Here is a 14478-nt window from a genome sequence, read left to right as displayed (position 1 = left end):
TAAATGAAGTATTTCACTGGAAGGCAATCAAGCACAGTGGAAGTTTTTAAATGACCAGCTAATAGACCTGGTCTTATTACCATAGTGATAGAACCCAGTCCTTTCTGTAATACCCTTTCTCCTAAAATCCCCAAGTCTTACTGTCATGACAAACAATCACAAAGGCATGCAAACACTCTCGCATGTTACTGTTATGACACTGCCACTGATGTTTTCTTGCTGCAGTTGCTCTCCTGGGGATGGGTAGTTGTAACATTTGGGAAGGCCTGAAACAAAGCAATAATGAAGTGATGGTTTTCAGGAATGATCACCAAGTAATACATTCACCGTCATTCAAAGATATTAATGTAAGTTTGAGGAATGAGAAGAACACCAGGTTTTCCGATGGTTTCACTTGAGGTAGTATACCAATTAATAGAGTTACAAGTTAATATCGGAGGATCCCAGATTATTGGCTCCTGTTTCTGTGTAACAGAATCAGTTGCTAAAACCAATTTCTCAGCACGCACCCTTTAACCTTTGCTGTGGTTGTTTTTGCAATCCATTTACCTGATCCCTCTTTTCCCTCTCCTTCATCATCCCTTCAATACTTTAAGCCTCATTTCCTGTCTAGCAGTTAATAAAAGAAAAATGTCACCCCCATAACCCTTACCCAGGCCACCCTCCCTTTCCTTCAGATTTATAGGTCTTTGTCTTAGAGTTAGTTTTTTTCACCTTTGTTTAAAGTTTGTCAGCCTGTCCAAACTTTCAGAAATCTGCAAGTTGACACTCAGTATAATGATTGAGGTATCTTTTGTTTAAATTCAGATTCCTGAGGCATTACCAGTGGAAGCACTGTGAAATATGGAGGACAAATCTGGTGTTAAAAAATAACCCAACCACCCCCAAAACAACCACAGACCTCAACTAGATATGGCTGATCAGCTTTTTTCAGCGCATATGAACCTCACTGGAGGTCCAGGAGGACCACATTCTGTTCCCCTTCTGCTGCAGGGTGCCACCCTGGACGCCTGCTCTTCCTGCAGTCGCTTGCATGGGGTCTAAGAGGAACCTGCTGTTCTGCTTCAGTACTTCAGTAAAATTTCAGGGACCATTTAATACAGTTGTTTGTGGAGAGACAAACATTTTAAAATCTGTGTACTTGAAGGTTGTTCTCCCTGCAGAGCAATTAATCCTTAAAAAGAATTTTTAAAAATTCCTCCTGTAGGGCTCAGTTTGCTAGTGTTAATCAGTTAAGGGAGAACTAACAAGATGCAATACATTTTCAAAACACTTTTATTGTTACTTAGAGTATTAAAAAAATTTTTTTAGGGGTGCCTGGGTGGCTCAGTCGGTTAAGCAGCCGACTTCAGCTCAGGTCACGATCTCGCGGTCTGTGAGTTCCAGCCCCGCGTCGGGCTCTGGGCTGATGGCTCAGAGCCTGGAGCCTGCTTCCGATTCTGTGTCTCCCTCTCTCTCTGCCCCTCCCCCGTTCATGCTCTGTCTCTCTCTGTCTCAAAAATAAATAAAACGTTAAAAAAAATTTTAAAATAAAAAAATTTTTTTTTAATGTTTATTTATTTTTGAGAGAGAGAAAGACTGAGCATGAGCAAGGGAAGGGCAGAGAGAGAGGGAGACACAGAATCCAAAGCAGGCTCCAGACGCTGAGTTGTCAGCACAGAGCCTGACATGGGGCTCGAAACCACAAACTATGAGATCATGACCTGAGCTGAAGTTGGACACTTAACCGACTGAGCCACCCAGGCACCTTGAAAAAGTAGAGTATTTTATATTTTTTACTTCCCTGGAAGGGAGAGATGATCTCAGGATGGTAGAATTGCAAGGGTGGTTAGGTATGTGTATCAGTTTGCTGGGGCTACCATAACCAAGTACCACAGGTTACTAGATGCTTAAACAACAGAAATTTCTTTCCTCATAGTTCTGGAGGCTAGAAGTCTAAGATCAAGGTGTTGGCAGAGTTGGTTTTTCCTAAGGCCTCTCTCCTTGGTTGGTAGATGGCGCCTTCTTGTGTTTCATACAGTCTTTTCTCTGCCTATCTGGGAGCTGATCTCTTCTTATAAGGACACCAGTCAGCTTGGATCAGGTTCCCACCTTAACGACGTCATTTTAACCCAATCACTGCTGTAAAGGCCCTATTTCCCAATACAGTCACAGTTAGGGCTTCAACATATGAATTTTGGGGGGATACAACTCAGCCCGTAGCAGTATAATATTCTCTTCATCTTAGAAAAGAAACTGACACCCAAAGAGATAAAGTAAATTGTCCAAGGTCACACAGCTAATTATTGGCATACCTAATATCAGGATTGGAGCTGAGACTTTGTAATTATTAGTACCTACCTGGCCAATATTTAAACAAAAACAAATAGAAGTTAGTAGAGAAGATTGTGAAATCTCAGCATTTGGCAAATAGTGGGCATTCAATAAATATCTGTTGAATGATTGACAGCCTCTCTTTAATTAGAAATAAAGACTTGTCACAGATTTGGTGACTTTTAAAATATGCCTGGAGATGATAAATGGATAGAAAAGTGGATAGACATTGGATTGAGAGACAGAAAGGAAGGATTGGCCAAGAACCATGTATTTAGGAATCATACTTTAAGGAGAGTCCCAGCTCAGCTACTATCTGAAGGGTTCTTTTATCTCATTGTAAACCCTTCCAAACATACACACTGGTACAGGATGAGAGAACTGGGAGGTACAAAACAGGGAGCTGCAGGGAAGGCAGGGTACTGAGTTAATGTTCCCATTAGTGAGTGATTAGGTAAAAATGCTCCCGCAGATGAGCTCTTCCTTCAATCACTAGGCTCTCCCGGAGGAGATGCAGGTATTTCAGGTCTCCCTCTGAGAGCTCAATGAAGACAGATGCTAAGATCTCCAGCACCTGAGACAGGCACTAGAACTTGGCAGTCACTCGTGAATGAAAGGAATCCATGAACAAAAGAATATAGTCATCAAGCACTGAATCATGACATCCATCTAACACTAAAGACTAAAGCAATTCCTCATAGAACCCCTTGGCTTATATTCAGAGCTTTGCCCACACAGAAACTACCTAGAAGACAAGATATGTATGCTGCTCACTGCTGAACTGGGAAAAGGACCTCATGAATTATTTCATGAACCAGTTTGTGCCTCACCATTGTCTCCCACCCTTAAAATGCCTTTTCTATGAGTTACTCATTAGTTATCTCATACAGTAACTTACATATTTATAGGGTAGCCTGGGTATGTGTGGATCAATTCATTTTATTTTTCTTAAATACAGTCTCTTCTAAGTAGGGACAGCATGATTCCCTGCATGAATTGTAACCCATTATACATAGGCATATCACAAACCTATTTGGAAAATTCTGTAAGCTCCTCTAGAGGTCATGGGCTGAGCATGTCTTCCTCTCTTGGCTCAGCCAGTGTTTCTGACCTTTGGTCAATTGCTTTCTATCTCTCTGAATCTCTTATTTGGATTTTACTCACTAGAAATAATAACCTATCTCTTTGCTGGTGTTCAGAAAGGATTAAAAATTGGAGATTCCTGGGCAGGAGTCTGAAATACAAAGATATGAATTATGGAAATCAAAGTGGTAATTTTCATCCTTATTATGACATTCTCTAAAATGTCATCTTGGGGCACCTGGGTGGCTCAGTTGGTTAAGCATCAACTTCAGCTCAGGTCATGATCTCACGGTTCGTGGGTTTGAGCCCCATGTGAGGCTCTGTGCTGACAGCTCAGAGCCTGGAGCCTGCTTCAGATTCTGTGTCTCCCTCTCTCTCTCTCTCTGCCTCTGCTTGTGCTCCCTTGCTCTCTGAAAAGTAAATAAACATAAAAATTTTTTTAAAAATGAAGCATCTTAACTTCTTTTTGGCATCTTCTGAGCCACCTCCCTCCCATTTTCAGGACAATCTTTCCCTTCCTTTCCTTGCCATTGAATAATTCTTGTAGCTAGTGCCTTTCAGATTTTATAGATAAAATGGAAATTCAGGCTATTAAGAAGGGGTGTAATTGGACAACTGAAGAACAAGAAGTTTCTACTGAGAAATACATCAACACGTTATTAACAAGCCCAAACTGAGCTCTTCGTCGTACTCCAACTGTGTGCAGTCACTCCCTTCCTCTCCTAGAGGCACCTTTTGCAGAAAGTATAAGCCCAGGAGACTCTAGGAGGAGCAGTAAAGTTTGCATAGGCTTCCAAATGGTGCTCCAATAGGGGGATTTCAGGTAACCATCATGCGGCACAAAAAGCCATTTTGGAAAACAACCTGAGAGGAGAGTAAAATCCTACAATTTATATTTTTAATGGCTGAAAATGGTGTTCTGACTCAAGTCACTCAAATCCTTATGGGCTATTTTTAAGCTAAGCTAGCACTGTGCAACTCTTTGAACGTGACACAGCAGCTCCCCTTCCTTCTCCCTTAAGTCTAGGTGAGCCAGAAGTTGGCAGTGAGAGGAAATGCTGAATATTGTACACAGGGAGTTGGGTAGGAATGTTGAGAACTAAGGAGTAGCCTCGCTTACCCTCCCTATTCTCTTAAAATTGTCTGGAGCACGTTTGCTCATACTCCCTAAATTTAAAAATCCCAGGACCCAAGTGAAACAAATCACTCTCCCTCCTAGTGGATTTGCTGACTCTCAGAGAGGTAGAGACAGGCAGTCTGGAGGGCAGGTGTTGTAAATAATTTGTATTTTTCCCACCTGCAATTGTTTCTCTCTGCGTACTCCTTAGTATCCTTCAGTGTGACACTGAATAATCCACCATCTTGAACTGTATTCTTACTGTTTTTTGCCATGGTTCTTGCCTCTCCCAGATTCCAAGCTCTTTAATATCGGGACCAAGACATACAATTCTCATCTAAAATGTTAAACCTAGCACTCAGCAAATATGACTTAATTGTTTGATGAAAAAGAGGAGCAAATGATTTGATAAGTGAAGACAGAGAAAAAACTTAGGAAGATTTCTAACATTTGAAAACATCAGTGTCTTTTTATGTTTTCACATTATGTGAACATGGAACTGTTTGCAAAATCTCGGGGCATTCACAGGTAGTGCCCAAATAGTGTTTCTGCAGGAGATGTCCGACCAATGATTGTCCTCCCATGTAGACAATGACATGAACATGCTTATATGACTGTGTCTCCTGGAATTTCCAAGTCTTCAGATGAGTGGGCTTTACCCATCAGAAATTAAGAGCAACTGGTGTATAATATTAATTGACTGACAGACGGGTATAACAGGCATGTTTCACATGCCTCATGCTATCTTCATGATGATTCAGTATGCACGGTGCTGGCATCTTTAGGTCAGGGAGAAGAAAGAAGTTGAGCTTTAGAGAGCTTATATAACTTGTGGAAGTCACATGTTTCATAAGCAATGACCTTTACCTGTTTAACTCAAAGGCCTTAACCAACCACAAGCACTGCTCCTTGAACCAGGTTTATTGTTTTTGTTATTGTTGCTTCTTTGCTAAGGCAAGATGTAGAAATGCATTTAAAACAATAAGAAAAAGAAGCCACACCTGTGGCATCCCTGGAAAAATATTTGGAAGGATTTAATAGGAAGTAAACATTTATTTTTTTTTTTTAATTTTTTTTTTCAACGTTTATTTATTTTTGCGACAGAGAGAGACAGAGCATGAACGGGGGAGGAGCAGAGGGAGAGGGAGACACAGAATCGGAAACAGGCTCCAGGCTCTGAGCCATCAGCCCAGAGCCTGACGCGGGGCTCGAACTCACGGACCGCGAGATCGTGACCTGGCTGAAGTCGGACGCTTAACCGACTGCGCCACCCAGGCGCCCCGGAAGTAAACATTTAAAAAATATCTTTTATGGATAAAGATGTATTCATTTTTGTGGTAGAAGAATAATTTGAGGGATAGATTGAGAAATTAATTGTATTGAATAATAAAGCCTTCTATTTCGTTAAAAATGTATTTCTTAAAACCGAATAAGATCCAGAAAAGGAATTTCTGAAGGCATAGTTTTATTTTGCTTCTTCAGACATGAATTATGTTAAGAGATTGTATGCTATACATGTTTTATATTCAATAATGTGCACACATGCTAAAGTCAGAACTATAGCAAGGGCACTTATTCTCAACAATATAAACAATAAAACCCTACTTACACTGGAAAAGCCATCTTTGTAGGGAAATTTACTTTGTGATAATTTTCCTTGTTTGTAGTCACTTAGTATGCTTTTACTAAGCATTAGATATGCTTTTTGTTTTCCCAAACTTCTATTTTTCAGTTAGTATAAGTCTGGAAAGTTACTAGAACTTATTTCTGTATATTCTTTTTACCTGTGGTTTAGGGAAAGACATATTTCCCTATTGTTACTGTCTTGGTGGACCAAATTAATACATATCCTGTGTTTTAGTGGGGATATGTGTAAATTTGATGGTGACTGTATATATAAAATCATATCGCAGTAGAAATTGTTTAGATTTTTGGAATTGGTTTACTTTACTTTTAACAGTTATTAGTAGGGGTCAACAGAATGGAGTGGTGGAAAAATTATAAGCTTAAGAAGTCAAACGACCTGGGATTTAATCCTTCCCTGTGTCCTTAGGTAAACTATAAAACTCTGAACTGTAATTTTTTTCATTGGATGCTAAATAATTCCTTGAATTTAAATGAGATAATATATGCAAAGTATAGCTCTTTAGTGAGCACTTAGTACTTTTAGTTTCTCTTTCCATCAAGCTTATTTCCTACTCAGAAATAGAATTCTCATGAACTACAAGGGCATTTGGAAACAAGGTTCAAGACTGATTGCTATCATTTAATAAACTCATTAGTTATTCCTACTAATCTAAACCCACAGATATCCTTGTGAAATCCTGCCAGGGGTCCTATGGAGGATGGCATTAGTGTAGCATTGACAGCTCAGGGAACTGGAAATAAGCCAATGGTCATAAATTGCAAAGCCTTGTACAATCCAAACGTGATGGAAACTATATGTCATTTTGGGGGCGATTTGAAAAGCACATGGTTTGGAGTTATTTTGATGGATTAAGTATTTTCCCTGAATCATCTAGTTTAGAAGATTAAAACTTGATTATAAAATACCAAAATGTTTTTAGATGTAGAAATAGTTGAGCATAAATCAAATACTCCAGGTTCATGAGAAAATAATCAAGTGAACAAGTGATGTGGTGTTCTCTTAGGTCTGATATTGGAACTAAGAAACATTACAATAGTTTATTGTTCATAGAATAATATATTCTTGCAGAATTGTTTTGGAACACAGGCACTACCCAGAGTTGATTGGTGCTTGGCAACACACCAAAGTAATACCCATGACGAAGGAAAGTTATGAAAATGTAAACTTTTTCCCCTAGTACCTTATGTCTTTTAATTCAAATCCAGATAGAGGTGGTTTCATTACTCTTCTATGGTTGAAAGGTATTCCAAGATAGAAGCTTTCTGTCAGAAAAGGTTACATGATTGTCTAGAGCAATGGAGCTTAACTTTTTGGGTCACAGATCCCTTTAAAGAAACTTTATGGAAACACTTAAAGTCTATATGATAATATTAAGCTTCCCAGAGTGGCTAGAAGGTGCCATTCTAGGTTCTTAGCAGTTATAGCCAGTCTCAGTGGGCCTTGCAGTGTGATAGAAGTTCTAACCCTTGCCCCTATGTAATTCTTTATCCTATTCTCACCCTTATTCCTTAATTTACTCTTTTTTTCCCCATAATTCTTGCTCAGATGCAATCTCAGCAGGGATACTTTTCCTTTTTGTTAAAAATTAAAAAAAATCCTATGAGAATGAACTATCTTAATATCCTCCCTACTCTACCCCTATACCTCTTTTTTTCTTTCTTCCCCTCCTTCTCAATTCAACCACCTGTGCTCCAAACACCAAGTCCCTTCTGTTTCTTCCAAGACTTTATTGAAAGATCTTCCCTTTTCCATTATCTTTAACCCCTCCTTTTATAATGGCTATTTCTACTCCTTAAATAAGCACTGTCAACTCTACCTGAAGTTATATTAAGCAAACTGGAAACAAGGGAGCCCTATATGTATAATAAAAGGTGTCAGAGGGTAAGGGTGAGACCTCTCCCTGAGCAGCTAAAATGACAATAGCAGAGAGGAAAGATGGTGCTGTAGGTGGGTGGCCATGAGAGAAATTTCCTGGCCACCTCTACGAACCAGAGCTTGGTTAGAGGATGTGCACTAGCCCTAGAAATAGAGTGAGCTACTGATCAATGGAAGGTATTCCCACAGTGAGACTCAGAATGAGGCTCTGGAAATGAGCTTCAGAAGAACATGAATAATAACAAGATCCTGCATGCCAGCCCAGGAATAAAATTAAGTATATCTGGTTGTGGATAAGGGGACTTCATGATGTAGACCAAAGTCACCAGAAATTCTTGGTGTTTCTAGGCAGTCAGTCCATGGACTATTTAAGATACACTATGACATTTTTGGTCCACCAGACTTTTTAATCTTTGTGGCAAGAATGTTAATTCAGTATATCAGATGGTCCCAGGAGTACTGGGGAAAAGGTTAGACAAGGAGGAGGAAGGCTTGAAAGACGGAAAAGAAAAGCATCTGGCTTAGGTCTACAAATAAGATCTTTTGCAGCTAATTCCCAGAGGAAGTGAATGTAGCAAAAGCATGGATTGAGGGATGTTTGACAAGTATCCTGCTAAAATAAAGACCCATCCACTGAATCTAAAGCCCTGATTAACTTCTCTAAGAATTCTACAAAAAATGTTATATACTCCGAAAGCCTTAAAGAAAGCCTCTTTATGCTTGTATGGTTATGTTTTCATTAATTACCACAATGTGCCACTTAGGTGGGTAAGAATGAAAGTTTTACCATTCTTCATTTGTGTGTGAGATTATTGTTGGTTAGAGTAGCAAACTGGTTTAATCAAGGCAGAAAAGAGCAGAATCGAATCCCACTTATCTACCTAGAGTTCTACTCATTAGTAGAGCCCAACCTCCATGCATCAGCCAAATCATGTCATGCCACGATTTGACAAGATTTCTGGAGAAACAGACAGTCTAGGGGACCTACTAGTCTCCCCTCCCATGGAGGCTGGGGAGAAACCAACAGCACCACATAGCCCTGCTGGCTATGGAAGACCAACCTCTTTCCCTTTGCCTTGTAAGGAGTACTTGGTGTTCTCTCTCTTTATAAGCTTCAATTAGGTTTTGGTTATGGAGGGCTTATTAGTACAGTTTTATTGATGCTTTAACACATTTTTCTTAGCTGGAAGCTAGTTTAGGAGCCAGTTTGAGAAGCTTGTAAATGAGAACTGCAGGGAGTGGTCTTTCCCTAACGAATTCCAACCAATTGGCTTCCTAATATTGCAAGAGTTTTTGTCATTTTCTGGTAGACTTTTCTTCCCTGATTAATCTGATCCTTGTTATCTTGTAGATGAATACGTTGGAAATGAGTGCATGTGGGAAATAATTGTTTGCACAGCCTTTTAAAAGTCTTCAATCCCTGAGTCATATTCTAAATGCGTGAGGGCTGCCTGCATCCACTGTCAGAGGGCCAGCACCTCGAGGACTGGGAGTGTGCCTGATGTGCAAGAGGCCCATCCCCAGGATAACAGAGTCTGTAGGAGTGGAGTACTTTACCCTCCCTCCCAAGCTTGGAGATCTGGGACTTTTCTGTTGAAGAAACTACTTATAGTTTTAGATTTACAGAAAAATTGCCAAGGTAGCACAGAGAGTTCCCATGTAGTCCATGCCTAATTACCCCTTGGGTAATTGCTTCTAGACTTTGTCAGAGGAGGGGACATATGTGAGTGTATACTAACTCTTGTATACAGATATATCTATAGATATTTCTATAGGTATTAGAAAACCCTTTGTTCCTATATATAAACATGCACTTATGCCAATGTCTCTAGGAAACAGGGGACTTAATTTTTACATATTACAGTGGGTAATCTAGTTTGTTCTGGAATATTTTAGTTTTCTCCTAGCTTTAAGCAGAGACTGGGGGGCAGCAGACAGGTAGCGGAAGGAGTGGGAAGAATTGTAAAGGCTCAATGGCAGTTTGAGATGCAGCAGTAGAAGATATAAGGCAGCCACAGTTAGTAGAAATAGAAGAAGTACCAACTAGAACAGTATCACTTTTTGGGTGCCTTTTGGTATAGGGCAACCATTTTATGGGCCTCGTTGTAGCTGCCTAGAGGGAAATGTCCAGAAAGACAGTCGGAACTACCACAGATAAGAACAGTTTAAAGTCTGTTTCCATTAGAGAAATAAATAATCAACAATGCCCACAACTCAGCAGTCACCACCACTGTTCTCTGTGGCCCTGATCACCACAAAAGATGTGACATGTGCACTCTGTTTATCAAGGGTGGGGGCATAATACATTTTAGAAAGATTTCTGTTAAAATGGTTAAACACTGTTTTGGTGCTTTAAACATTATTAGGTTTAAGTTTTCTGCCTTAGGATCTATTTGTTATGGGCCCAAGATTGCTAAGTCCAAGGCCTTCCACTGAGGTTTCTACAAGCCCAAATTTTGTAAAAAAGTAAGCTGCTCATAAGAGGATTTAAATTTAATGAATTTCTGGACAACATCCTCTGAGGTTTCCTTAAGGTGCTGTGTTACCCTGCCAGGCTTTGCCTTGACCCTTGCCAGCCAAAACTCCTGGTTAATCAGCACCTACCCCCCCCCCCCCCCCCACCATTCCCAGGCTTGGGGATTCTGCCTTTCTTGAGATGCTCACTGCCTGTTGGTAAATGAAGCCTATGAAAGCTGCTTCCAGCCGGGCAGAGGGTCTGAACACCTTGGACCTCACAAAGTTTCTTTGGGGATAGGAGAAGTGTTCACCCACTTAATTCCCCACCCTCCTCCCTTTCTGAAGAGTCAACTTTTGGGTCAGTGATACTGAGAAACAGAGGGAGAATGCAGAGGGGAGAATCTGTGTCTTTCCTTCTCCCCCTCTCTCCCTCTCCTTCTCTGCCCCTCCCACCCCCCTTCCCTCTCCTTCCCTGCCTTTCCCACCCCCTCTCTCCCTCTCCTTCCCTCCAGCCCATCCCTCCAGCCCATCTCTCATTTGTTCAACAAATATACCTGGTGCCCTCACCAGTTCTGTGCTGGCCCTCAGCATCCAGCAGTGGCCAAAAGAGACATGGTCTTTGATATTTCAGTGCCTTCTGTTTGGGAGAACAGACATGCAACAATGTACACAGTTACTCAGTTATTCAGTCACAGTTATGTTAGGTGCCAGGAAAAGTGAGATTTCACCTATTTGATGGAGGTGGGATGTGGCTTCGCAGTTGGCTGAGATCTAAAGGATTCTGGTGTTCATTTCAAATCACTATAGCTGCCATTCCTAGGGAACTTCTCCGTATCTGGCCCTGTGCTAGGCCCTTCATTTGTGCTGTGCTAATCTTCTACCAACACACAGTGATACCTACTTGGCTATTCTTATCCTCATTTTACAGATGAGGCTTCTAAGATTTTTTTTTTTTTTTTTTTGAGGCTTCTAAGATTTAAAACGGTTAAGTTAGGGGTGCCTGGGTGGCTCAGTCAGTTAAGCCTCTGACTTCGTCTCAGGTCATGATCTCACTGTTTGAGAGTTTGAGCCCCTCATCAGGCTCTGTGCTGACAGCTCAGAGCCTGGAGCCTGTTTTTGAGTCTGTGTCTCCTTCGCTCTGCCCCTCCCTTGCTCCTGCTCTGTCTGTCTTTCTCTCAAAAATAAACACTAAAAAAAAAAAAAAAAAACCTAAAAGGCTAACTTAACTTGCCCACAGATACAGAGCAATTAAGTGAATGCATCAGGACTTGCACCTGAGGTCAGTCTGGATACAAAGCCTGCCCTTGTTGTGCGCGGTACCCTGTCTGCCTCCCTGTTTGGCTAGCCTCATACTGAAAAGCAGGCAGGCACAATTAATCAAATGAGTAAAGGTGTCCCTGTGACCAACCATCAACTCACCCGTAGCATTTCTCCAGCTGCCCTTGTACAATATTTAGTTATAATTATAAAGGAGACCAATCGATTTTCTTTTCTGAGCCCAACAGGTACATGATGGTCCTTGCCTGAGCCTTTCAGGGAGGGATTTGAACACAGCAATCTCGCCTGTCTCAGCAACTTGAAGATATTATGCCATATAGAGTGTTCATTAAATATATATATGATAAAGCTTCTATGTTAGTTAATTCAGTCTTCTTAAGAACTTTGAATCCTTTTTTTCCATCCATCTTCCACTGCCTTTTTTTTTCTGAGTCATTATCTTTTGCTTACATTGTTGCAATGCAATCTTCATTGATTTGGGGGCTCACCTCTTTTCAGCCCGTTTTCTGTTGCTTCTTTTGCTTCAAACCCTTCAGTGAATCCCATGTCTGACCAGATAGAATCCAGCATGACCTACTCATGGCCGGAGATCTGCTCTTCCTCCTTCCTCAGCTTCATCCGCCACCACCCTTTGTCCCCCATCAATTACTAGCCATTTGGTAGAAGCCCTCCCTCCCACCCCTTAATCCCTCACCTCTAACCTTTGGCCTATTGTCCCTCTGCCTTTATTATTATTCCTGACGGATCTCCCACTCTTAAATATGAGATTTGGTGCTTCCTGCTGTGTGCAGTACTCCTTGGTAACACCCCCTCCTCTGTGAACTGTTGACATATATGTCACATATGACACATATGTCATATATGTCACACCACATTGCAGCAGTCATCAATCTTTTTTTTTTTTTTTTTTTTTTTTTTTTTTTTTTTTTTTTTGCCAAAGTTCAGGTAGTAAATATTTCTGGAATTGTAGGCCCCAGGGTATTGTAACAATTGGGATCTGCTATTGTCATTTGAAAGCAGCTATAGACGGGGTGCCTGGGTGGCTCAGTAGGTTAAGCGTCCGACTTCGGCTCGGGTCATGATCTCACAGTCCGTGGGTTCGAGCCCCGTGTCAGGCTCTGTGCTGACAGCTCAGAGCCTGGAGCCTGTTTCAGATTCTGTGTCTCCTTCTCTCTCTGCCCCTCCCCTGTTCATCCTCTGTCTCTCTCTGTCTCAAAAAATAAATAAACGTTAAAAAAAAATTAAAAAAAAAAAAGAAAGCAGCTATAGACAATATAAAAGCAAATGAATGTGTTTATGTTCCTATATGTTACATACAAAAATAGGCAGCAGGTCAGATGTAGCCTACAGGCTGTGATTTGCTGACCCCAGCTCTATTTCAATCAGCTGTTCACTTGTCTCTCTTCCTCACTAGCCTGTGAGTTCCCCAAAATGAGAGAGCTGGTCATGTTCATATTTCTATTCTCAATGTCTAATCTGGGCCTGACACATAGGAAGTGCTTAATAAATGCTGCGCAGATGAATATATGGATGAATAAATGAGTTAATATCAAGTTAGGAACTAGGCCTTTCATGGAGTCAATAAGAACCTTGACTGAATGAATCATGGTGAAAGTAGAAACATATCAAATCTGTACAGAGGGGAGTAAACCTTTTTTGCATATGTCAGGGAACTCAGAGATAGCACCTCATATGATCAGAATCAGTGTGGCTAGAAAGCTTTGCCCCTTCCAATGTCAAGCTGCCAAAGATTAAAAGGAGCCTGGTGGGTAAGACCAGTTCTCCACAATCTCAGTCTCTGTAAATAGTGTTAAAGTTCAGTAGGAAGGTTAGTAAATGTAGATTTTGCTTTATACCTACCACTTTCCATGGAGGAATTCTTAGTCACTGATGGGTTTTGCTCCAGTGAGCCCTCAGGGTCTGGGTGTACAACCATCAGCCTTTATGCAGTTTAGGTTTGGAAACTTCTAAAGCTCTTCATTTACTCACCCAACAAGGGTTGGTCAGGCTTTATTCATTCATCCTAATGCAGTGGTGCTTAGTTCCTTGTGGTAGGAGAATTTATAAACTCTCCAAGTAATATCTGTGCTGGAGGAGGCTATCTGGAATTTTACTTACTCTGAGCATCTCCTTCCCTGACAAACCCAGATAACAGAGAGATTAGTGTGCTACCAGGGGACAACTTCACCAATTGTTGGGTCTATAAGATAACATTTTTTAGAAGAACTTTCAATGTTACAACATCTTATTGAACGAAGACAATTAGAAAGATAGGTTGACTAGCATTTTGGTATTGAATTTTGATTTTGTAGGGGAGAGGAAAACCATGGGCACACAGTACATTTAGAAATTTTTTTCCTTTCTGTGAAAGGGAACAGATGAACACAGGATGAACAATTATCAATCGTCAAGTGGGTGGTTCTATGTCCAATGGTGTGGAATGGGGTCACTCATATGGCTGCATTTAACTAGGAACTTGGAATGCCAAAGATGCTTCACTGATGTCTGGTACCTGAGTTGGGGTGGCTAGAATGGCTTGGGGCCCCTTGGTTCTCATCCACATGGTCTTATCAAGTAGAAGTCTGGTCCATGCTCTTTTATATGGTGTCTGGTTTCTTTTAAGGCCTAGTGTCAGAAGTGTCACAGGGTTACTTCCAGGTTGGATTCTGTTTAGGTCATAAGGCCAACCAAGATTCAAGCAGTGGGA

The sequence above is a fragment of the Lynx canadensis genome, chromosome B2 (assembly GCF_007474595.2).
Source record: "Lynx canadensis isolate LIC74 chromosome B2, mLynCan4.pri.v2, whole genome shotgun sequence".
Classification (NCBI taxonomy): domain Eukaryota; kingdom Metazoa; phylum Chordata; class Mammalia; order Carnivora; family Felidae; genus Lynx; species Lynx canadensis.
Note: the sequence above shows the minus strand (reverse complement) of the source record.